Source organism: Cotesia glomerata, linkage group LG7 (genome assembly GCF_020080835.1).
Source record: "Cotesia glomerata isolate CgM1 linkage group LG7, MPM_Cglom_v2.3, whole genome shotgun sequence".
NCBI classification, from domain to species: Eukaryota; Metazoa; Arthropoda; class Insecta; order Hymenoptera; family Braconidae; genus Cotesia; species Cotesia glomerata.
Genome location: NC_058164.1, coordinates 16,880,775 through 16,908,770, shown reverse-complemented (window position 1 = coordinate 16,908,770; position 27,996 = coordinate 16,880,775). Strand labels below are relative to the sequence as shown.

The following is a 27,996-nucleotide window of genomic DNA, read 5'->3' as shown; positions in this document are numbered from 1 at the left end:
AATTAATATAAAAACATTGTTGTTTATATTCTCAATTAATATGTGATTTATTTCATAATCTTGATTACTAATATTCATATTTTTATGAAAAACGGTGCTGAGATAAGAAATAATAATCTGAATTAAAAATCTTAATAACGTTATCGAAGTTGGCGCTCAGATAAAAGAATAATATAACATATTCATTTATGTAATTTATTAAAAAATTCAGAGCTGTAAAAACAATTATTTTATAGATAAAAAACGATATCATTTTGTTAAGATTGATGAAATTAATTATTTTGTTTATATTTTTTGTATGGGTTACAGAATTAAATTTTTTTGCATGCCCAGCGAAGCGGGCGGGTATCTATATATATATATATATATATATATATATATGACAGATTTCCACGTCTATACTCACTCATCACGATATCTCTGGAACTATAAGACCTAGAGACTTGAAATTTGGGAGGAATATTACTTTCACCATGGAGAGGTCAGCTGAGAACGGATTTTAAGAAATTTCTCCCCTAAAGGGGTTTGCGGGGGCGTTAACAATGAAAAATTCCCTTTTTTAAACTATAGCTCCTATCGACTCCAAATTTGGTAGGAATCTTCTGTAAGTGATGTAAAAATAATTTATGAACGAATTCTACGATATCCCACCTCACAGGGGGTTGCGAGGGTGGGTGTTAACAATGAAAATTTTGAATTTCTAAGGTGTAGCTCCTATATGCTTGAAATTTAGTAAGAATCTGCTGTATTTGAGGTATCAATGATCTAAGAGTGGATTTTATAACCTATTCCCAATATGGATTTCGGGGTGGGTGTTAACAATGAAAATTTTAAATTTCCAAGCTATAGGGCCTAAATGCTCTAAATTTGGTAGGAATCTTCTATATGTGATGTAGAAATAATTCATGAACGAATTTTACTATATCTGACCCTAAAAAAGATTGTAGGGGCGTTCACAATGAAAAATTCCCGTTTGTAATACATAGCTCTTATAGACTCCAAATTTGGTAGGAACCTTCTATATGTGATAGAGAAATAATCTACGAGCGGATTTTACGAGAAACTACCCCCAACAAGGACTGCGGGGATGGGTGTTCACAATAAAAAATCTTAAGTTCCAAAACATAGCTTCTAAAAGGTGTAAATTTGGTAGGAATCTTTTATTTGTCATAAGGAGATCATCTCAAAACGGATTTCAAAAAATTCTACTTCCGATAGGGATTGCGGGGGTGGATGTTAAAATCTAAAATTTTAATTTCCAAACTGTAATTTCTACAGACTCCAAATTTAGTAGGTATTTCGTGTATAATGTCAAGTTCAGCTGAGAATGGAATTTATCGAATTCTAACCCCAAAAGGGATTGCGGGGGCGTGAAAAATGTAAATCTCTCATTTTCAAACAATAGTTTCTATGGATTCAAAGTTTTGTTGAAACCGTTTATTTATAATGTAGAAATCATCTCAAATAGGATCTTACAAAATTCCTCCCCAACGTAGAAGTGCGGGAATAATAATTGAAAAAACCTTTATATTGTTCAAATACTGTTCCTACTAGATATAAAATATGATAGAATCATACTCTCTAAACATGAATTAGTGAAAATTCCCTTAAATAAGTGAATATTCACTTATTTAAGTGAATTTTCACTAATTCATGTTTAGAGAGTAGATAACAGCAAAATTCGTCGCACTTTCAGCTAGGCCGATTTCAACTTCACTTATGAGACCTGCGATCACTTTAACTGAAACTTTTAATGCTTATTTCAAATTTTTTCCTTTATGTTAATTATTATTCATTTTTGGAAAAAAAGCCACGAGAATGTTATAGTGATTGCACATTGAAAGTTACAATGAGTATTAGCTAGAATAATCACATAGATAAAAGGTACAGGCCAATCCGATAGAATTTGGAATCTGTGCAAGTCAAAACAATACTCGAATTTAATTTCAAGTCTAGATCTAAAAATACAATTCTATTAAATTCTAAATACAATGCTAAGTGCCCAGCGGAGCGGCCGGGTAACAGTTAGTATATATATATATATATATATATATATATATATATATATATATATATATATATATATATCTTATATCTATATATATATATAAGAGATTCCCACCTATATATTGACTCATCACGATATCTCTGGAACCATAAGGCGTAGCGACTTGAAATTTGGTAGGAATATTCCTTTCGCCGATTAGAGGTCAGCTAAGAACGGATTTTACGAAATTACACCCACAAGGGGTTTGCGGGGGCGTTAACAATAGAAAATTCCCATTTCAAACCTATAGCTCCTATCGACTTCAAATTTGGTAAGAATCTCCTATATGTGATGTAGAAATGATCTAAGAGCGGATTTTACGACAATCTACTCCCAATATGGATTGCGGGGGTGGACGTTAACAATGAAAATTAAAAATTTCCGACTTCTAGCTCCTACAGACTCCTAATTTTGTATGAATTTTGTGTAAGTGATATAAAAATAATTTATGAACGAATTTTACAATATCCCACTCCACAGAGGAATGCGGGGGTGGGTCTTAACAATGAAAATTTGAAATTTTTTAGCTGTAGCTCCTAAAGGCTCAAAATTTGATAAGTATCTGCTATATGCGAGGTAGAAATGATCTAAGAGTGGATTTTATGACAATCTACTCCCAATATGGATTGCGGGGGTGGACGTTAACAATGAAAATTAAAAATTTTCGACTTTTAGCTCCTACAGACTCCTAATTTTGTATAAATTTTGTGTAAGTGATGTAAAAATAATTTATGAACGAATTTTACGATATCCCACTCCACAGAGGAGTGCGGGGGTGGGTCTTAACAATGAAAATTTTAAATTTCTGAGCTGTTGCTCCTATAGGCTCCAAATTTGGTAAGAATCTGTTCTACGAGATGAAGAAATGATTCAAGACCGGATTTAATGACAACCTACCCCCAAAATGAGTTGCGGGAGTGGGCGTTAACAATGAAAATTTTAAATTTCCGAGCTACAGCTCCGACAGACTCATAATTTTGTATGAATTTTCTGTAAATAATGTAAAAATAATTTATGAACGAATTTTACGATATTCCTCCCCCCAAGGGGGTGCGGGGGTGAGTTTTAACAATTAAAATTTTAAATTTTCGAGCTGTAGCTTCTATAAGCTCCAAATTTGAAAAGAATCTACTATATGCGATAAACTGAAACTAAGGAAACGACCCAAAGTCGAAGAAAGTATTTACTAGCGTTATAGATTGAAATATAGATTAACTATCAAGTTTGAATACTAAAATAAAATAATAAATTATAAAATTAGTGTAAGAAAAGTAGATTTAAGTGAAAGATGTATCAGAGTTTGTTAGACAAGCTGTACATCTGGTGCCAATCTATCTATATATATATATATATATACTAGCTGTTACCCGGCCGCTCCGCTGGGCACTTAGCATTGTATTTAGAATTTAATAGAATTGTATTTTTAGATCTAGACTTGAAATTAAATTCGAGTATTGTTTTGACTTGCACAGATTCCAAATTCTATCGGATTGGCCTGTACCTTTTATCTATGTGATTATTCTAGCTAATACTCATTGTAACTTTCAATGTGCAATCACTATAACATTCTCGTGGCTTTTTTTCCAAAAATGAATAATAATTAACATAAAGGAAAAAATTTGAAATAAGCATTAAAAGTTTCAGTTAAAGTGATCGCAGGTCTCATAAGTGAAGTTGAAATCGGCCTAGCTGAAAGTGCGACGAATTTTGCTGTTATCTACTCTCTAAACATGAATTAGTGAAAATTCACTTAAATAAGTGAATATTCACTTATTTAAGGGAATTTTCACTAATTCATGTTTAGAGAGTATGATTCTATCATATTTTATATCTAGTAGGAACAGTATTTGAAGAATATAAATTTTTTTACAATTATTATTCCCGCACTTCTACGTTGGGGAGGAATTTTGTAAGATCCTATTTGAGATGATTTCTACATTATAAATAAACGGTTTCAACAAAACTTTGAATCCATAGAAACTATTGTTTGAAAATGAGAGATTTACATTTTTCACGCCCCCGCAATCCCTTTTGGGGTTAGAATTCGATAAATTCCATTCTCAGCTGAACTTGACATTATACACGAAATACCTACTAAATTTGGAGTCTGTAGAAATTACAGTTTGGAAATTAAAATTTTAGATTTTAACATCCACCCCCGCAATCCCTATCGGAAGTAGAATTTTTTGAAATCCGTTTTGAGATGATCTCCTTATGACAAATAAAAGATTCCTACCAAATTTACACCTTTTAGAAGCTATGTTTTGGAACTTAAGATTTTTTATTGTGAACACCCATCCCCGCAGTCCTTGTTGGGGGTAGTTTCTCGTAAAATCCGCTCGTAGATTATTTCTCTATCACATATAGAAGGTTCCTACCAAATTTGGAGTCTATAAGAGCTATGTATTACAAACGGGAATTTTTCATTGTGAACGCCCCTACAATCTTTTTTAGGGTCAGATATAGTAAAATTCGTTCATGAATTATTTCTACATCACATATAGAAGATTCCTACCAAATTTAGAGCATTTAGGCCCTATAGCTTGGAAATTTAAAATTTTCATTGTTAACACCCACCCCGAAATCCATATTGGGAATAGGTTATAAAATCCACTCTTAGATCATTGATACCTCAAATACAGCAGATTCTTACTAAATTTCAAGCATATAGGAGCTACACCTTAGAAATTCAAAATTTTCATTGTTAACACCCACCCTCGCAACCCCCTCTGAGGTGGAATATGGTAGAGTTCGTTCTTAAATTATTTTTACATCACTTACAGAAGATTCCTACCAAATTTGGAGTCGATAGGAGCTATAGTTTAAAAAAGGGAATTTTTCATTGTTAACGCCCCCGCAAACCCCTTTAGGGGAGAAATTTCTTAAAATCCGTTCTCAGCTGACCTCTCCATGGTGAAAGTAATATTCCTCCCAAATTTCAAGTCTCTAGGTCTTATAGTTCCAGAGATATCGTGATGAGTGAGTATAGACGTGGAAATCTGTCATATATATATATATATATATATATATATATATATATATATATATATATATATAGATACCCGCCCGCTTCGCTGGGCATGCAAAAAATTTAATTCTGTAACCCATACAAAAATATAAACAAAATAATTAATTTCATCAATCTTAACAAAATGATATCGTTTTTTATCTATAAAATAATTGTTTTTACAGCTCTGAATTTTTAATAAATTACATAAATGAATATGTTATATTATTCTTTTATCTGAGCGCCAACTTCGATAACGTTATTAAGATTTTTAATTCAGATTATTATTTCTTATCTCAGCACCGTTTTTCATAAAAATATGAATATTAGTAATCAAGATTATGAAATAAATCACATATTAATTGAGAATATAAACAACAATGTTTTTATATTAATTTGACTGAAAAATTAACATCGATACGTTAATGAATAAATTTATTTCTGCTTATAAATTTAAAAATGAATATTTTTAATCTTTGTTATCAAGAAATTCATTACAAATTATGTGGTATTAAAAAATATATTTATTATTATTAATTTTACTAAGAATTAACTCAAATCGACCTTTTCTTTATGATAATTTAACGATATCGTCGTGAAATTTTAGAGAAGATACCAATACCAATACAATCTACCATTTTAATTTTAATCATTTAAATCAGTATAATCATTTAACAAAATCAACTTAATAATATTTATCTTATATTTAGCTGTGTTATGATATAATGGAGTTAGTTCATCCTTCATGATCATTCCAATACATATGAGCTATTTCAGTTATTAATGATTTAGCTATGATTTCTTAAAAGTGTATGATTATTAATTCCTACTGTCCCAACAATCAATCGATAAAATTTGAAATCAATATGTATTTGCCTTACATTGTACAGAATAATACTGTTGAATAATTGTATAAAATATTAGTATTTAGTAACTTTCTCCTTTTATTCTAATGATTTCTCTGAATTTTGTTGACAACCGAATTTGTTATCACAATTTATTTATTTTGACAGTTATTATAGCAACGGTAACCATAGCAACGGTAACTATAGCAACGGTAACCATGACAACGGTAACCATGATAACGGTAACGATGGCAACAGTAACCATGGCAACGGTAACCATGGCAACAGTAACGATGGCAACAGTAACCTTGGCAACGGTAACCATGGCAACGGCAACGATTATAACGGTAACCATGGCAACGGCAACCATGGCATCGATAACCATGGCAACGGTAGCCATGGCAACGGTTATCATGGCAACGATTATCATGGCAACGATTACCATGGCAACGGTTGATTAGCGTGGGTGGTTGTGGGGGGGTAGGGTGGGGTTAAGTTCAATAATTGATGGGTGCCACTAATGGTTTCTTAGATCTGAGAATTAAAATGACATTTTCTAAAAAAAAAAAGAGAGAGAGAGATAGGGAAGGGGGGAGAAGGTAAGGGAGATGAGGAGAAGAATGAGAGGGGGGAGGGGGTAGCATACGTGATGGTAGACGAAAAATCCATTTTGGGATTTTGGGATAACCCAGAACCTTCCGGTGACATGTCGGCTACTCTACCATTTGACCTATCCGGTCTAGACTAAATGTTTAGGATAACATTATTATAATGGGAACGCATCTCACTACACAGTACGTCATGGGTGATGCGGAAATCTGTCTAATGACAGATTTACTGACTAACTGACCCATTGATTGATTGATTATTAATAATAAAATACTTTTCTCATATATTTAATACTCGCTAACACCGGTTATCATAAACAATCACTTTTCTCTAATTCAAAATTTATATTCATTATCTTTTTGAAATTAACCATTTTGTTTATATTTTTCATCTAGGTTACACCATAAAAATTTATTGTATTCCTATCGAAGCGGGCGGGTATCAGCTAGTTATTAATAAATTCATAACAAATTAAGTGGTATTAAAAAATATATTTATTATTACTCATTTTATTAGAAATTATCTTAAATCGACCGTTTTTTATAATAATTTAACGATATCGTTGTGAAATTTTAGAGAAGACGCATCAGACACAATTTACCATTTTAATTTTAATCATTAAAATCAGTATAATCATTTACCAATATCAACTTGATAATATTTATGTTTAATTTATCTGTGTTATGATATAATCGAGTTCATCCTTCATGATTATTCCAATACATATAAGTTATTTCAGTTATTAATGATTTAGCTATTCTTTCTTAAAAAACGTATGATTATGAATTCCTACTGTCCCAACAGTCAATCGATAAAATTTAAAATCAATCATTTTGACAGTTATTATAGCAACGTTAACCATGATAACGGTAACCATGGTAACGGCAACCATGGTAACGGCAACCATGGTAACGGTAACCATGGCAACGGTAACCACGGCAACGGTAACCATAGCAACGGTAACCATGGCAACGGTAACCATGACAATGGTAACCATGGCAACGGTAACCCTGTCAACGGTAACCATGGCAACGGTTGATTAGCGTGGGTGGTTGTAGGGGGGTTGAGTTCGATAATTTACGGGTGCCACTGATGGTTTCTTAGATTAGAGGGTCAAAATGATATTTCGCTCCCAAAAAAAGAGAGAGATATAGGAAAGGGGAAAGATTATAGGGCACGGGAGGGGAGGAGAAGAATGAGAGGGAGGGGAGGGGAGGGCATATGTGATGGTAGACGAAAAATTCATTTTGGCTAGGAATTGCGTAAAATCCGTTCTTAGTGAGCGTCTACATCACGAATGGAGTAACTATGCTAAATTTCAAGTCAATCGGGCGAATAGTTTCGGAGATCTTGTGATGAGTGAGTGAGTGGTATTTCGCTTATATATATATAGATATATATATATATATATATATATATATATATATATATATATATATATATATATATATATATATATATATATATATATATATATATATATATATATATATATATATTAGGGTGTGCCAAAAAAAGACGATATTTTTTTTTTTTCACTCTTAGCCCAAAATATGATAGGATATGTCTAAACAAAAATTCTGTCAAAAGGCCATCTCTTAATTTCAATTTTAAGAGCTCCTTCATCGAACTTTAAGTTTTCCCATATAAATAACATGGAAAGTACGGTCTTAAACAGTATTTTACCCTGCAAGCTGTGAAGAAAATTTTTTTTGATAAAATGAATGATTGGATCTTTTTAAGCATTAAATTTCTGAGAAAAAATTTCATTGAGTTATGAATCAATCGTCATTATTTAAGTTTTTACGGATCTTTGAAATTTGAATTTTTTGAAAATTTTACGTTTTTTGCATTTAACAGCCAAACTATTGGAGATAGAAAAAAAAATTAAATAGCAATTTTGTAGTTCGTTTGATGCTCTATAACAAAGTTTTTAACAATTTTTTTGTATAATCAATAACAAAAAAGCTGCAGACCTACAAAGTTTTGTTTTTATTATTTTTCACTTTTTTCAATTGAACTATCGATGATATAGAACAAAAATTTAGTATAAATTTTTAGTATATCAAATTTGCAACAAAATTGTATAGGTGAGATTTTTCGTATTATTGATGGTTAAAAGTTACAGGCTCAACAAATTCTATTTTTATGATTTTTCATCTATATCATGTAGTATATCAATAATATATATAAAAAATTAATAATAAATATAAAGTACATTCAATTTTTTACAAATTTATGCTTGGTAAACTTTATATACTGTCTGCAGTTCAATATCGTTACAATATTATTGTTACTTCAGTAATGTTTTGCGTTAAAGAAATATTCAATGAATACAAATTGAGTGATTATCGAGACAAATGGTTAATTTTTTTAATCAGCAAGATTGAGATTCCTAGATCAAAAATTGTTTACTAAATTCCAGTAAGAATCAGAAAAACTACAATAAGAATTTGTGAAATAGAACCCTCCTTCAAGTTGATTACTATGACTAGATTATTATAATTTTGGTTCATGATAAAATTTACACGATTAGATTAAATAATGATGATAATAAATTTATAATCACTTAATAATGGCTTCTTCAGCTAAGAAATGAAATTGATGAAAAGTTTTATCAAATTAACTTTTTATTGCAACATTGCTAATTAAAATAAATTTTTTCTCTCAGTGTAGATTATAAAAAATAGAACAAAAAAACACCTATCTAATATACCTGCTAGATCAATCTCGTTAATGTCTGAGTTTGTTTCTGTACTTTCCACTTGAACAACATTCAAGTTATTATCTAGGCAAATAGTTGCTGTACTTAGCACTTCTTGAACATCGGTAGCGTTTTTTAACAACTGGCTAGTTTTACAGATGTGCCGACTATCAATCAGAATTCTTTTTTGAGGAGAATTCAGAATCTGTAAAGCATTCTGCGGTGCAATATCAAATAACCGATCAAGAGAATCTCTGAAATTTTTTTCAACTAATAGTTGAGCTGGAGATCTTTTTCGAGCTTTATTCACTTGAGTTATTTGCCAATCTTTGTACAATTTTTCAATTTTTACGATTGTATTATGTGAGTTGTTTGCAGGCAATGAAAACTTATTCCACACCTTACTAACCTCAAAAAGAACAAGTTTAGCACTTTCGCGGATAATTCGTTTTTCTGTTCTATGTTTGTAGAAAAACAAACATAAAACGTCACGATTCATCGGTAATTTTAAATTATTTAAATTTTTCGATTCGAAGCCAACTAAGTTAATGTATTTTCTTTGATTAGTTTTACTAGACATTGTTTTTTTTTCCAAAAAGTATAATTGTTGTTATTACATAAATAACTCTTAAAAAATTAACCTCAATTGAAGACTAATTAAAACGAAAGACAATAGAATTCACTAATTGGCGTTCTCCCGGGGAAAATTTATCAATTAAGCGGTAAAACAATAAATGCTTAGAGGGCGTTAAATGCGAATTCCTTAGGATAATTTGAATTTAAATTTGAATATTGGCAGCAATAACAACTTCATTTTTATAGAAAACACATAGTTCAATGCAAATATTAATATTTATAGAAACATAAACATAAAATATTGAGAATTTATTTTTGTGTAATAATTTTTCTGGGTTAAATTGCGATTAATTGATATTGAAAAGGAAACATATTTCTTTAGAGTCTAAATATATAATCAAAACTATAAAAAACTTTTTTATCTGTTTTATTTGCAAAGTAATTATAAATTTATTATCATCATTATTTAATCTAATCGTGTATATTTCATCATAAACCATAATTATAATAATCTAGTCATAGTAAACAACTTGAAGGAGGGTTCTATTTCACAAATTCTTATTGTAGTTCTTCTGATTCTTACTGGATTTTAGTAAACAATTTTTGATCTAGGAACTGCAGACAGTATATAAAGTTTACCAAGCATAAATTTGTAAAAAATTGAATGTACTTTATATTTATTATTAATTTTTTATATATATTATTGATATACTACATGATATAGATGAAAAATCATAAAAATAGAATTTGTTGAGCCTGTAACTTTTAACCATCAATAATACGAAAAATCTCACCTATACAATTTTGTTGCAAATTTGATATACTAAAAAATTTATACTAAAATTTTGTTCTATATCATCGATAGTTCAATTGAAAAAGTGAAAAATAATAAAAACAAAACTTTGTAGGTCTGTAGCTTTTTTGTTATTGATTATACAAAAAAATTGTTAAGAACTTTGTTATAGAGCATCAAACGAACTACAAAATTGCCATTTAATTTTTTTTTCTATCTCCAATAGTTTGGCTGTTAAATGCAAAAAACGTAAAATTTTCAAAAAATTCAAATTTCAAAGATCCGTAAAAACTTAAATAATGACGATTGATTCATGACTCAATGAAATTTTTTCTCAGAAATTTAATGCTTAAAAGGTCCAATCATTCATTTTATCAAAAAATTTTCTTCACAGCTTGCAGGGTAAAATACTGTTTAAGACCGTACTTTCCATGTTATTTATATGGGAAAACTTAAAGTTCGATGAAGGAGCTCTTAAAATTGAAATTAAGAGATGGCCTTTTGACAGAATTTTTGTTTAGACATATCCTATCATATTTGGGGCTAAGAGTGGAAAAAAAAAATATCGTCTTTTTGGCACACCCTAATATATATATATATATATATATATATATATATATATATATATATATATATATATATATATATATATATATATATATATATATATAAGATATTTCCACCTATATAATGACTCATCACGATATCTCTGGAACCATAAGGCGTAGAGACTTGAAATTTGGTAGGAATATTCCTTTCGTCGAGTAGAGGTCAGCTAAGAACGGATTATACGGAATTCCACCCACAAGGGGGGTTGCGGGGGCGTTGACAATGAAAAATTCCCATTTTTAAACTATAGCTTCTATCGACTCCAAATTTGGTAGGAATCTCCTACATATCATGTAGAAATGATCTAAGAGCGGATTTTATGACAATCTACTCCCAATATGGATTGCAGGGGTGGGCGTTAACAATGAAAATTTAAAATTTCTTAGCTATAGCTTTTACAGACTCCTAATTTTGTATGAATTTTTTGTAAGTCATGTAAAAATAATTTATGAACAAATTTTACGATATCCTACCTCACAGAGGGTTGCGGGGGTGGGTGTTAACAATGAAAATTTTAAATTTCCGAGCTGTAGCTCCTGTAGGCTCCAAAGTTGGTAAGAATCTGCTCTATGTGGTGTAGAAATGATTCAAGAGTGGATTTAATGACAGCCTACTCCCAATATGGATTGTGGGGGTGGGTGTTAACAATTAAAATTTTAGATTTCTGAGCTGTATATCCTTGATGCTTCAAACTTGATAAGTATCTGCTATATGCGAGGTAGAAATGATCTAAGAGTGGATTTTATGACAATCTACTCCCAATATGGATTGGCAGAGAGGGCGTTAACAATGAAAATTTAAAATTTCCGAGCTATAGCTCCTATAAAATCCTAATTTTGTATGAATTTTCTGTAAGTGATGTAAAAATAATTAATGAACGAATTTTACGATATCCTATCCACAGGGGGTTGCGGGGGTGGGTCTTAACAATGAAAATTTCAAATTTCCGAGCTGTAGTTCCTATAAGCTCCAAATTTGATAAGAATCTGCTATATGCCATAAGTTGAAACTGAGGAAACGAAAGTATTCACCAGCGTTATAGATTGAAATATAGTTAATTATAAAGTTAGAATACCAAAATGAAATCTTCTATATACATAAGAGACTTTCTGTAGATATAGTCACTCATCACGATATCTCTGGAACTATAAGACCTAGAGACTTGAAATTTAGTAGAAATATTCCTTTTGCCGAGTAGAGGTTAGCTAAGAACGGATTTTACGAAATTCCACCTACAAGGGGGGTTGCGGGGGCGTTAACAATGAAAAATTCCCGTTTTTATACTATAGCTCCTATCTACTCCAAATTTGGTAGGAATCTTCTGTAAGAGATGCAGAAATAATCTATAAACAAATATAACGATATCTCACCCCAGAGAGAGTTGCGGGCGTAGGTATTAACAATGAAAATTTTTAATTTTGAAGCTATAGCTCTTACAGACTTCAAATTTTGTAGGAATCTTCTGTAAGTGATGTAAAAATAATTTATAAACGAATTTTATGATATCCTACCCCACAGGGGGTTTGCGGGGGTGGGTTTTAACAATGAAAATTTCAAATTTGCGAGCTGTAGTTCCTACAGACTCCAATTGGGTAGGAATTTTTTCTAAAAGATGTAGAAATAATATACGAACGATTTTTAAGATACTTCATGGGAGTTTGCGGGGGTGGGTGTTAACAATTGAAATTTTTAATTTCCAAGCTATAGCTCCTATGAACTCGAAATTTAGTAGAAGTCTTCTATATGTGATATAGAAATGATCTAAGAATTGATTTTACAACGAATCAACTCCAATATTGATCGTGGGGGTGGGTGTTAACAATAAAAAATCTTAATTTTCAAATTATAGCTTCTTAAAACTCTAAATTTGGTAGGAATCGTTTATTTCTCATGTAGAGATCACCTCAAAATAGATTTCAATAAAGTCTACTTTCAATAGGAATTGCGGAGGTGGGTGTTAAAATATCAAATATTCATTTTCAAACTGTAACTTCTACAGACTTCAAATTCGGTGAGAATCTTCGTGTATGATGTCCAGTTCAGCTAAGAATGAATTTTATCAAATTCCAACTTCAAAAGCGATTATGGGGGCGTTAATAATGAAAATTTCCCGTTTGTAAAATACAGCTCTTATATACTCCAAATTCGGTAAGAATCTTCTATGTGTGATGTAGAAATAATCTAAGAGCAGATTTTACGACGAATCACCCCCAATAAGGATTGCGGGGGTGGGTGTTGACAAAAAAAAATTAGGAAAACAGTTAACCCTAAAGGCCATCCCTGAAACTTCGCGCTACCTCCATACCTAAGTGCTCAACAATTCACTTATTTTTTAAGCTTTTCGAGCTCAAAAATATAATTTTTGTGAAATTTTGAGCTCTCTGAGCTCAAATAAATCGCTGTTCTGTGCTTTCGAGCTCAAAAGGCTAATGGAAGTTTTATAGAACACTATTTTTTGAATTTTCAAACCGCAATAACTTTTGAATTAATTCACCGATTTTCTCGTGGTTTACGGCATTCAACGCAGTTTTTTGAGTTCTTTGGAAAATTTCCAAGCGTAAACTGGTCAGACTAAAAATCTCATAGAAATTCTGAAAAAAACATTTTTCCCAATTTTTTTCGACAACGATATATCTCAAAATTTACCGGCTCGAATCAGTCTAAATAGTATTCAAAATCGAAGTTTGGTCAAGGCTTTTCAAATGGCACGAACCGCGATGAAATCGGTCGAGCCGTTCAAAAGTTATGAGAGGTTTACATACGGCCACACACACACACACACACACACACACACACACACACACACACACACACACACACACACACACACACACACACACACACACACACACACACACACACACACACACACACACACACACACACACACACACATACACATTCGGGGAAGCTTCCTAGGACCCCAAAACGTCAACATCCGTTGTAAACTCGTTTTTCGAAAAACGGGGTGTAACCAATAACTTCCCAACTTTTAAAAATTTTTAATTTTCTTAGCGGGAAGCTAAAAAATCTTAATTTCCAAAATATAGCTTTTAAAAACTGTAAATTTGATAGGAATCTTTTATTTGTCATGTAGAGATCACCTCAAAACGGATTTCAATAAATTCTACTTCGGACAGGGATTGCGGGGGTGGGTGTTAGAATTTCAAATTTCCATTTCCAAACTGTAACTTCTACAAACTCGAAATTAGGTAGGAATCTTTCATTTTTCATGAGGAGATCATCTCAAAAAAGATTCCAAAAAATTCTACTTCCGATAGGGATTGTAGGGGTGGGTGTTAAAATCTAAAATTTTAATTTCCAAACTGTAACTTCTGCAGATTCTAAATTTGGTAGGAATCTTCGTGTACGATGTCAAGTTCAGCTGAGAATAAATTTTCTCGAATTCTAACCCCAAAAGATATTGTGAGGGCGTTAACAATGAAAATTTCTGATTTCCAATCGATAGTTTTTATGGACTCGAAGTTTCGTTGGAACCTTTTATTTATAATGTAGAAATCATCTCGAATAGGATCTTACGAAATTCTTCCCTCACATAAGAGTGCGGGAGTGATAATTGTCATAAAATCTATACTCTTCAAATAAAGTTCCTACAAATATAAAATTTGATAGAATCTCAAGAGAAACAGGCAAATACCGGGATCGCCTTCAAGGTCAACAGATTTGAATATTTTTCTTTCTTAATAGTGACATTTTCTTACAACAATCGTCTCTTTGGCAGCGGCAAAAAAGTCATTGTAATGTTTCCAAAATTTAATATTACATGTAGCTATTTAGTCAACGGACTAAGAATTTTACATACATTTTATTTTTGCTGATCACATAACCGATGAATTGTTTTTATTACGGGACCGCGAAAATATAACAGATTAAAAGCATTGCATTCTCTAAACACATCAGATATAGAAAAGAAATTTGGCTACTCATTTTAAGAAAATTTGTAAAAAACAAGTACAAATAATTTTCTATGTATAATTGATGTTAAGAAGGAAATTTTAATTAACCGCGAAATTCGTTGCAATTTAAGCTAGGCAGATTTCAACTTCACTTACGAGACCTGCAATTACTTCAACTAAAGCTATCAATGCTCATTTCAAATTTTTTTCTTCGTGTCAATTAATATTCATTTTCGGAAGAAAGCCACGGGAATGTTATAGTGATTGCACATTGAAAATTACAATGAATTTTAGCTAGAATAATCACATGGATAAAAGATACAGGCCAATTTGATGGAATTTGAAATCTATGCAATTCAAAACAATATTCAAATTAAATTTCAAGTCTAGGTCTAAAAATACAATTTTATCAAGCGCCCAGCGGAGCGGGCGGGTAACAGCTAGTATTTATCTATTTTATTATTTTTGATGTTGCTAATATCATTAATTTAAATTGTTACTGTAGAATTATCATTAGTTTTAGTTGGAGAAATTTTTGGGCTATTAATGCTTCTACGTGTAGTTATTGATTGCAAGGAAATTTTCTCATACGGACCATTAAATTTCACATTTTTATTATTTTCATTTCGGATTTTATGATATTTTATACAACATGGGAGAAAATCCATCTTGCACTGCGTACATATTTCAATAAATTCTTTGATTTCCCCTTCTATGACACCTTGTACTGATAAATTTATTATCACTCATATTGATATATGTATTTAGTAATTTTCTACTTTTATTCTAATGATTCCTCTGAATTTAGTTGACAACCGAATTTGTTATTACAATTTATTTATTTTGACAGTTATTATAGCAACAGTAACCATGGTAACGGTAACCATAGTAACCATGGCAACATTAACCATGGCGACGGTTACTATGGCAACGGTTGATTAGCGTGGTTGGTTGTGGGAGGGGTAGGGTAGGGTTGAGTTCTATAATTGATCGGTGCCACTGATGGTTTCTTAGATTGGAGAATCAAAATGATATTTTCCCCAAAAAAAAGAGAGAGAGAGATAGGGAAGGGGGAAGAAGGCACGGGAGATAGGGCACGGGCGGGGAGAGAAAGAATGATAAGGAGGGGAGGGGTAGCATACGTGATGGTTGACGAAAAATTCATTTTGGCTAGGAATTGCGTAAAATCCATTCTTAGTGAACGTCTACATCACGAATGGAGTAACTATGCTGAATTTCAAGTCAATCGGGCGAATAGTTTCGGTGATCTCGAGATGAGTGAGTGAGTGAGTGGTATTGCGCTTATATATGGGGCATTCCATGCGAAATCACCGAGGTTTTGACCCGACTCCTGCAACATAGATACCGTCGTGGCGACCCCAGGAACCCAACACTATATCCAGATTTTAGTTAATTATTATATGTATCATTTAATGTGTTTCGTTAGTTAATTTTGTTTAAAGTATGTTTTATTATTTTTGTTATTTGTATGACGCACCCGGCGAATTGGGTATATTCTGCCGGCTGAGCCGGCACGAGAGGGCATTAAAGAGCCGAAATTTTATTGTTTATTTATATCTTTTGTCATTTTTTTTTAATTGTTTAATTAAAGACCATATATTGGTATAAACTGATACGGAATTCGGAATTTTGCCGATAAAATCCGATGAGGGAAAATTATTTTGCCTCGGGCGTTTCGTTTTTTTTGGGCACAACGAGGATTGTTTATTATAATTATTGTTAAGTAATGATTATTTATGTTTAATTTTGGTATGCGCTAAATGTCCGCCCGGATAGGCTCGAATTTTGGAGAATCCAAAATCATAAGAATTGACCTGGAGAACGCTGTGTAAATTATTTTAGTGCGCCGTAGAATAGCTGTAAGAACGCCCAAAATTATTCTAAGTCCCGGGCAAAAATTTGTATGGAAACGTATTCTGTTGAAAATTGAAGTAATCTGTTGAATTGATTGAATGCATTTGATATTTAATTTTCAAAGTGAAAATTAAAAACTTAGAATTAATTGACGTTTATCGAGCTTCCAAACCTGGCGATAGGTGTCTAAAACGATCCTTCCGTTTCGTTGCAAGTGACTTTTTGGAAAAATGATAAAGTCCCAAATTTATCGCGGAAGAGGGGTCGAGTACCACTGAGACGATTTTCCCTGTGGAGGCTATCCAGAAGGGAAAACGCTTAAGGACCTCAAGTTACCCAGAGTACGACTGTACCAAGGTAAGTGGAGCTCATCTCTTAGGGGTACTACGGACTCCCCGTACTCCGACCTTCTGTCAGGGTGCGGCAGGTGATCATAGTCGAGTAGGAGGGATCGAGCTGGAGGCTATCCTCTCGATCTTTGGGAACGGCGATTAGGAGGTCGAGGAAGTCGGCTAGATACCTCGACTTCGGGGACCTGGGGGGCAGCACCGCGGGAGAAGGGAGCTGGAGACTATCCTCTCGTTTCTCCGGGGGAATCCCGAGTAGGAAACTGACCCACTAGTGCCGCGAACTGAATAACGCGAATTTTGGAAACTCCCAGACGGTCGGTAAAACAGAAAACGATCATACTAAAAAGTCGGTAAGTAGGTTCCTGTTTTGCCATCAGTCGGTAAAACAGAAAACGATCATACTAAAAAGTCGGAAAGCAGATTCCTGTTTTACCATCAGTCGGTAAAACAGAAAAATACCGGAAAGCGCGGTTTTGGACGAATGAGTGTGGCTACCATTTTGTAAAGGTGATAGGAGGGTGTTCTTTTCACCACGATGTTTAATTATTGTTACTAAATAAAAGATTTCTATTGTTTCTTCTATTACGTTTAGTTCTGATTTATTCGGACAATCCCCTGTTGACCCTGGACATCGACGAGCTCTAAATTCGAGCCGGGGATTTTATTGATATTGTCTAGTACGGTCTATTCCAGGACTTTCGGATCATGAAAACTAGACTCGGTTTAATTTAACTGTTTAGATAATAAAAGGGGTTAAAATCCCTTTTATCACGAATTTTACCCGTTACAAATTTTTTTGGCGCTCGAACAGGGACGTGACTCGACGTGACGTGACGTAATTATCGTGGAGTAGCGGGTAAAACTAATAGTAGATTTTTTTTTTAGAATTGACAAAAACAAAAGAATTAGAACAATGGCGGAATCGGGATCGCGATCGTGGCTATGGTCCCTGCGCAAGGAAGAGGTTAAGGAAGAACTCGCAAAGTACCGAGTAACCTTCGAACCGGATGCAAAGTTAGCCGGGCTACGGTTTCTCCTGCGAACTGCGCTGAATCAAACGAAAACGGCTAACGGAGGCCGTGCGGGGCGCTACGATAAACTCTTAGTTGATCTCGACCGATCTGAGATCGAACTCGACGGCCTCGAGGACCCTGAGGGTAATACCCGTGATGATGGTGACGAGGGAGAAGAAAGACACCGACCATTCGATGAAGAAGAAACCGAGGAAGCCGAAGATGATAACCGGCTCCAGGAGGAACAGATAAGAGCCGAAATTGAAGCCGAAGAACGCGAGAGGGATGTACGAGAGCGGATCGAGAACGATGTTCGAGAGCGGATTGAGAACGAAGTACGAGAGCGGATCGAGCGTGAGGTGAGGGAACGCGCGAAAGTCGAAAATGACGAGACGGAACGTGATAAAAATGAACGAGAGCAAGAGGAACAAGAGCGAGAGCGACGCGAAAACGAGCGCGCGGAGAAAGAGAGGGCGGAACGACAATTGCGGGAACGTTTTAGGCGCGAAATCCGCGCCCAAATCGCGCGAGAACGCGAACAACCCGCGAGACGACCCGTCGAGGCAAGACCGCGACCCGACCATGTGGACCCGGACCAGGGAGCCACTCCGACGCGCAATCCCGCCTCCACACCGGGTCCTCGTCTCCAGCAACCCACCACGCCAGCGCGTAGATCGGTGGCCGACGTCACCCTGCAAACCGACGCTGACGAACTACGACGCAGGGATATGGTCCGGAAGTGGGGAGTCATCTTTAAGGGGGAACGCGACGTCCAAGATTTCTTGGAACGACTGGAAGAGCTAGCGGAAAGCTATGGCTACGAACTCGATCAGTTGGTACCCTGCATCCCCATGCTCCTCCGCGATAAAGCTTTGCTTTGGTACCGAAACAACAAGCAGAACTGGGCTTCTTGGGAGGACTTCAGCAACGACCTGAAGACGTTCTACCTACCCCCGGGCCTGGAACTAGATTTAGAAGAGCAGATCCGTAATCGAATGCAAGAGAGGTCGGAAACCGCGGCAGAATACGCCATTCAACTGCAAACACTGATGCGGAGGCACGGAAGGATGTCCACGACGGCCCGTCTCACCCGTCTGTACCAAAACTTGCGACCGGAGTATCGAAGGTACATGAAGCTAACCGAATTTGCAAACGTCGCGGAAATGCTACGCCTCACCGGCGAATACGAGCAGCTGATTGCGCAGGAAAGGACGTCCCGGCCGAAAGAGACCAAAGCGGTAGCCCGACACCCACCGAACCCGACCCGAACCTCCCCATTGGAGATCATGGAATACGACCGGAGGGCCCATTGCTGGAAATGCCGAGAAAAAGGCCACGCCCGCTGGCAATGCCCGAACCCATGGGTCAAATTTTGTAGTCGTTGTGGCGAGTTGGGCACGACGTACAGAAATTGTCCTTGCCCAGATCAGGGAAATGCCAACAGGACCGGTGTGAGCTTCCCGCAGCGGCCTGCGACACCTCGGGAAGCAACCAGCGCAGGGAACGAACCCGTGAAACGACCACACAACCAGACACCAAACGCGCCAGTACCGAAACCGGGCAATTCCAGCCAACCCCAGTAAAACCACACGACAAACGCCCGTTCGCCGAGATTAGATTAGGCAAAGAAACGATACACGCGCTATTGGACACCGGGGCCACCGCATCGCTCATCTCTCAACGCACTTGGGATTTGATCCGTCGCGAGCGACTCCACGTCGAATTCAATCCAGCCCAGACAAAAGGGACTACCTTAGGGAACCATGTGATACAAACCATGGGAAAAACCTGGGTCCGCGTTCTGGTCGAGGACCGGCCCTACACCCTACCCTTTCATGTCGTTCCTGCCTACGCCAGTGACATGCTTCTGGGCATGGACAATCTTGGTACATTAGGCTACCGACTGATCCGAGAACTAGAGGCTTTTGACGCAGTAGAACTAACCTACGATCTCGAGACCGCGCAGCACGAAATAAAAGGGTGGTTACGAATAGACGAGGGGATTAAAGGACCCGCACGGTGCGCGTCGCACCGAATCAAGATAAAACCCGGCACCGAACCGATCAAAACACGATACTTCCCAAAGAACCCGAGGATGCAGGAGATCATGAACCACGAAGTCGATCAAATGCTCAAGGAGGGAGTCATCGAACCCTCCAACAGCCCGTGGAATTCGCCGGTGGTCCTGATCCAGAAGAAATCCCGTAAATATCGGTTCTGCGTGGATTTTCGTAGAGTAAATGAGGTCTCCGAGAAGGACGCATTTCCGATCCCTCACGTTAACGCATCACTGGACAAACTCCGGCGAGCCAAGTACATTAGTACCATCGATCTGAAGAGCGGCTACTGGCAGATCCCTCTTGAAGTCAGTAGCAAACCAATCACCGCTTTCACGATCCCGGGTCGAGGCCTGTTCCAGTTCAAGGTAATGCCTTTCGGGCTGCATTCAGCCCCCGCAACGTTTCAGCGCGCGATGTACGATGTAGTAGGCGCGGATCTGGAACCCCACGTGGTCGTATACCTGGACGACATAATCGTCATCAGTGAAACGCTCGACCAACATATGGAGATCCTGAGCAAAGTGATGGAACGTTTACGTGCCGCGAACCTCAAAATTAACCACGAGAAAAGTCGTTTCCTAGAAAGTAGTACGATATATCTGGGACACGTGATTGACGAGGACGGCATCCGGACGGACCCCGAAAAAGTACGAGCGATCACCGAGATCGAACCACCACGAGACCCGAAAGGGCTGCGCAGATTCCTGGGGATGATATCATGGTATCGAAGATTCCTTCCCTTCTGTGCGGAACTGACCAAACCCCTGACGTCGCTTCTCCAGAAAAGAAAACGCTGGAGGTGGGGCGAAACGGAACAATGCGCGTTCGAGAAGCTCAAAGACAGCTTAAAAACGGCGCCAGTGCTGGCAGCACCCGACTTCTCGAAGCGGTTTAGTCTACAAACGGATGCCAGTGACATAGGCATTGGTGCCGTGCTTACGCAGGAGCAGGATACTCAGGAACGGGTAATAGCATACACCAGCCGCACGCTAAACAAAGCCGAGCGCAACTATACCGTGACCGAGAAGGAGTGCTTGGCGGTCGTCTGGGCGATCCAGAAGCTAAGACCCTATCTCGAAGGCTACGAGTTTACGGTAATTACGGACCACCAGTCGTTGAAATGGTTGCGAACGATGGAAAGTCCCAGCGGCCGCGTCGCGAGGTGGAATTTAGCCTTGCAGCAGTTCGATTTCGATGTAGTCTACCGCCGGGGAAAATGGAATAAAGTCGCTGACGCACTATCTCGCTTGCACCCGAGCGACGGAATAAACGAGAGATCCCCAGACGAGGTGGCCACTCTTGTTTTTGATGCTTTGGACTGGGGCGACGCCTGGTACGATCGAATATCGAAAGGGGTGGAGAACGACCCCCAGAGATACCCAGAATACTGTCTAAAGCAAGGGCTGCTGTACCGCCACCGATACCACAGTTTAGACTACGCCGACCGAGGCGACGTCTGGAAGCTTTGTATCTCAGCAGCCGGCACTAGACATATTCTCAACGAAAACCACGACACATCGACAGCCGGGCACGGAGGAATCGCAAAAACGATCGCTCGAATCTCCCGACATTATTATTGGCCCCGCATGCGGGCAGACATCACGGAATATGTTCGACGATGCAAGAACTGCCAGGCATTCAAAGCCACCCAGCAACTCCCGTCGGCCCCGATGGGTACCATCCCTGCCCTACGACCTTGGGCCGTGGTAGCCACCGATGTCATCGGACCTAAGCCACGATCCGCTCGGGGAATGTCATACCTCGTGGTATTCCAGGATAAGTTTACTAAATGGGTAGAGATTCAGCCTCTACGCCAACAAACGGCCGCGGCAATCACGAATGCGTTCAGGGAACGAATCCTATTGCGATTCGGGAGGGTAGACACCATAATTACGGACAATGGCACACCTTTTGTCAGCAAGGAGTTTACCACCCTACTCAAGCAATACGGGATACAACATATACGAACGCCGCCCTATTCACCTCAGTGCAACCCCGTCGAACGCACTAATCGGGTGATAGGGACCATGATCGCCCAGTTCGTCGGATCGAACCAACGAAACTGGGACAAACAAGTACCCGAGTTCGCGTTCGCCTACAACACCGCGAAACACGATGCGACCGAATTCTCGCCTGCATATCTCAATTACGGCCGCGAAATGCACCCTCCTGTATCCCAACGAACTCAAGCTGACCAAGGGAAGGGAGACGTTCATGACCCGCAACGATCAGCCCAAACCCTAGCCGACACACTTGACTTGGTAAAGGTTAATTTGGCCCAGAGCTACGGGAAACAGGCCAAATACTACAATAAAAGGCGCGGAAATTGGCAACCCGCCGTCGGAGATCTAGTGTGCAAACGAGAACGCCATCTGTCCTCGGCAATCGACAATTTCTCGGCGAAACTCGCAGAAAAGTACTCGACCGGATTTACCGTGAGTAGAGTCGTGGGACCCTCGGTATACGAAATCACAAAAGAGGGCCGGACCCTCACCGCGCATTTAAAAGACCTGAAACCCTTTCATGAGGGCAATCTGACGTCGGGAGAGCCCGAATCCGAGCCAGAAAATGGCGACAACGCGAAACACGAACCCGACGAAGACCCCGAATATGACGAAAACCGCCGAATCACGCGCGCCATGTCCAGTAAGGCAAAGGTATCTTTTGCTGACCCGATTGAAGTAGAAATGGGGACACTCCCCGGAAGTAACCGAGTTCACACCCTTCCTATCACCTGAATGAGACGGGCATGACGATACTAGGTTAAGTTTCTGTTTGTACGAGTGTGAGAGCTGACGGCGGCGTTTTTTTTTTTGTTCTTGTTTTGTTACAGATGGCCAATGAGCTCACCATGGAGGAGGAGATCAGGCTTATGGAGGAAATGCTGAACCGACCAGCCCGCCTCGAAATCACACCACTACCTGACGTCCGATGTCCGAGCATCGGAATACCGGCAAGGAAACCGGCTATCCAAATTGTCGAGGACCGCGCCATCGACGCAAGCATACTGATGCTCGGGGCACACGAACCGTATGACCCGGCCAATCCAGGGTTCGTACGGCCCACGACTCGACCGACGACAACCACGAGCACAGGGAAACCCCCAGCGCTCCTGAAGCCGTCGTACCCTGCACGACGCAGACGACTCGTCATCAGACCAGCCCCACCATGCCTGGTGGGACTGGCCAGGCGACCAGTGACCAGCGAGAACGTCTCCATCCCGGGGCCACAAAATTTCAGTTCTAAGAGGAGCGTTGTTCCAGCTGAGCCACCGCCGAGGCCGCCACAGGTCGTCAAGAACACTGAAAGTACTGCAGCCTGGCTGACCTACGACGACGCCCCGTTACTGGCGGAGTACCCGGAGCAGTTCGAGGCACTACCAGGCGACCTGTTTGCGCCTCCAAAACACCCCCAGACCGCACTGGAACGGATGCTCGCCGCGCTGACGCCGCTCGACAATATCCGGCACAGACAAGGCACGAGGAGGGCAACTTTCACGGCTTACGATACCGCACTGCGTCTTTTCAAAGTGACGCAGTATCGGAACCGTACGGAAACCCGGATTAAACCGCTGGGTAAAACGGCCCATGATCTGGTAGAAGAATTGACGAAAAGAGGCAAGTAAACTCACCTCTTTTCTTTGCCAGGAAAGAGGGGTGCAACATAGATACCGTCGTGGCGACCCCAGGAACCCAACACTATATCCAGATTTTAGTTAATTATTATATGTATTATTTAATGTGTTTCGTTAGTTAATTTTGTTTAAAGTATGTTTTATTATTTTTGTTATTTGTGTGACGCACCCGGCGTATTGGGTATATTCTGCCGGCCGAGCCGGCACGAGAGGGCATTAAAGAGCCGAAATTTTATTGTTTATTTATATCTTTTGTCATTTTTTTTTTAATTGTTTAATTAAAGACCATATATTGGTATAAACTGATACGGAATTCGGAATTTTGCCGATAAAATCCGATGAGGGAAAATTATTTTGCCTCGGGCGTTTCGTTTTTTTTGGGCACAACGAGGATTGTTTATTATAATTATTGTTAAGTAATGATTATTTATGTTTAATTTTGGTATGCGCTAAATGTCTGCCCGGATAGGCTCGAATTTTGGAGAATCCAAAATCATAAGAATTGACCTGGAGAACGCTGTGTAAATTATTTTAGGGCGCCGTAGAATAGCTGTAAGAACGCCCAAAATTATTCTAAGTCCCGGGCAAAAATTTGTATGGAAACGTATTCTGTTGAAAATTGAAGTAATCTGTTGAATTGATTGAATGCATTTGATATTTAATTTTCAAAGTGAAAATTAAAAACTTAGAATTAATTGACGTTTATCGAGCTTCCAAACCTGGCGATAGGTGTCTAAAACGATCCTTCCGTTTCGTTGCAAGTGACTTTTTGGAAAAATGATAAAGTCCCAAATTTATCGCGGAAGAGGGGTCGAGTACCACTGAGACGATTTTCCCTGTGGAGGCTATCCAGAAGGGAAAACGCTTAAGGACCTCAAGTTACCCAGAGTACGACTGTACCAAGGTAAGTGGAGCTCATCTCTTAGGGGTACTACGGACTCCCCGTACTCCGACCTTCTGTCAGGGTGCGGCAGGTGATCATAGTCGAGTAGGAGGGATCGAGCTGGAGGCTATCCTCTCGATCTTTGGGAACGGCGATTAGGAGGTCGAGGAAGTCGGCTAGATACCTCGACTTCGGGGACCTGGGGGGCAGCACCGCGGGAGAAGGGAGCTGGAGACTATCCTCTCGTTTCTCCGGGGGAATCCCGAGTAGGAAACTGACCCACTAGTGCCGCGAACTGAATAACGCGAATTTTGGAAACTCCCAGACGGTCGGTAAAACAGAAAACGATCATACTAAAAAGTCGGTAAGTAGGTTCCTGTTTTGCCATCAGTCGGTAAAACAGAAAACGATCATACTAAAAAGTCGGAAAGCAGATTCCTGTTTTACCATCAGTCGGTAAAACAGAAAAATACCGGAAAGCGCGGTTTTGGACGAATGAGTGTGACTACCATTTTGTAAAGGTGATAGGAGGGTGTTCTTTTCACCACAATGTTTAATTATTGTTACTAAATAAAAGATTTCTATTGTTTCTTCTATTACGTTTAGTTCTGATTTATTCGGACAATCCCCTGTTGACCCTGGACATCGACGAGCTCTAAATTCGAGCCGGGGATTTTATTGATATTGTCTAGTACGGTCTATTCCAGGACTTTCGGATCATGAAAACTAGACTCGATTTATTTAACTGTTTAGATAATAAAAGGGGTTAAAATCCCTTTTATCACGAATTTTACCCGTTACACTCCTTTTGATTTCCCTGAAACTTTCTTATCATTTTCTATCCTACCAAAGACATTTTTCTGAATTTTTTCAGATTTTTTTACACAACCCAAAAAAAGTTACGAATTTTTTAAAAAAACTGCTCTTTTGTTTTAAATTGCTATAACTTTTTCACAAATTGACCTTTTGGCACTTTTTTTTTTTAATTTTTGTTTTTAAATGTAGTTTTTAGAAAAAAATACAAAAAATTTTTCGAAAGTCACGATATATCAAATATTTCAGTTTTTTCAACGAAACCGTCATTTTTTCGAAGTCTGACAACTTCGATTCTCAATTTTTTTATCTCAAAAAAAAAACTTCAACTAAGACAGTATTTCACCCCGCTATTCCCATTTTGTGACGACTTTCCTTTCTATTTTTTTTTTCGATTGAAAATAAAAAAATTTCTAAATTTGGCTTATTTTTTATGACTTTCCACTGAGGTTTTTTTGAATTGTTTTTAAAAGCTCAGAAGTTGGATAAAATTGGATAAAAACAACCGTAAAGTGTACGAGGAGCAACGATTAAATCATTTTTTTTTAAGTATCGTTTTTACATTATTAAGGTAGTACTACCGGTTTTAGAATATATGTTCAGAATGTAATGAAATTTGGCATATTGGTACTTTATAATATCATAATTAAGCAGTCAAATTTTTGGAAGCCTGGCGAGTCCTGAAAAAAAAATATTAATATTTACATATTTTTGCCTTTACCATTGATCCTTATGGAAAATCTCTTTATTTTATTTCACAAAACTGGACGTCCAGATTATGATAAAAATTAAGACAACGAGAGAAAATAACATCTAGAACATATTTAATAACAATCAGTATGGTTTCCGAGCATATGAGAATATTTATTGATAAAAAACATTCAAAATTTATCTCCGTCTCTCTTTCTCCAACGTGATTTAGTATAGGGAAATCTACTAAGTTAATCAAATAAGGTTAGGTTTTGGGATTTGATTCTTGTGGTAACGGTAGTACTACCTTAAAAATCTAAATATTTTAATCATTTTCCTCGGTTTAGCGATTGTTTTCTCGACTTCTTAACCGTACTATGTTGTGTCGATTTATCCGACGAAGAAAAAGACTTATTTTTACAACAGAATTCAATAATGGTGTAATTTGATGAATTTTTCGTGTCGCTGGTATCGGTTTAGCACTTTTGAAGTGTTCGTCTAATTTCTCTTTCAGTAATTCATACTCTTCAGTTTTCAAAAACCTAACATTAATATTTTGTAAGTTCTTTAAAGCCCACTCAAATAATTGTAATGGTGTAAAGATTTGTAGATGAGGTTGCAATTGTAGGCTAGCACGTGCGGCCATTCATTTCAAAGTACCACCTAATCCATCACATGTTCCTTTACCGTGTACCGTAGCGAAAAAATTCCATTCTACTTTTATTCCGAATTCTTCATTATAATGCGATAAATTAACAAAATGTTTATAATTTTTATATTGTTGTGGCACGCCATACGAGATGAAAAGAATTTTACGAACTCCAAATTAGGGGGCGTCCATAAATTACGTGAGGCATTTTTGAGAATTTTTTGACCCCGCCTCCCCCCTTGATGAGATTTCGTAAGATTTTCCCCAACTCCCTCCCCCTCCCCTAATCTCACCCGAGATTCTTCAAAATTTATGTTTTGGCTGTAAACGTGTTGGATTATTGAGAAAAAGAAAGCGCCATTCGGCTACACCCGACATGGATATGTAGATTTCTTGTTTGAATATTGAAAAAAACACGTTATTAAAAGGCCGTAATGTCCTAAAATTTATTTTTTATTATATTTTTGCAAATAACGACATGAGATTGACTATAACAAATAGATATTCAAAGACATCTGCCTAAAAAAGAGGATTTTTTACAGATAAAAGTCATTTGATGATAAAAGCTAAAATTTAATTTATTCTTGTTTTTTTTTGAATTTTCTCAACTACGAAATAAATTGAAAAAAGTATTAAAAGTCGACGAACAATAGCTTAAATTGAAGATAATTAAATATATTATGACAAAATTTTATTAAAATTACGACATGAGACCGGCTACCACCGATAGATTTCTAAAGAAATCTACCTAAAAAATTAGTGAATCCTATAGATCAATAATCAAATTAGACAATCAAGCGCTACTTTGCTGCTCTGCAGGGTTCAGACGAATACGACAAACACTATTGTGTCAAATTTGGCCATATTTTATTATAGAAATACGTTTCCACGCAATTTTACACTGTTTTCTGCTAGAGAAAAA

The 27,996-nt window shown here is 37.3% G+C and overlaps 1 protein-coding gene and 1 long non-coding RNA gene across 2 annotated transcripts in view; both read left to right on the top strand.

Annotated features, from left to right (window-relative positions):
- LOC123269695 (collagen alpha-1(XVIII) chain-like) overlaps positions 1–27,996 on the top strand; it is a gene marked incomplete in the record, with an annotated part of 201,774 nt that overhangs the window by 70,000 nt on the left and 103,778 nt on the right.
- LOC123269587 lies at positions 10–27,566 on the top strand. Its single transcript, XR_006510458.1, has 4 exons — positions 10–21; positions 8,267–8,281; positions 16,306–16,310; positions 27,420–27,566. It is a non-coding gene; the product is annotated as an uncharacterized LOC123269587 (long non-coding RNA).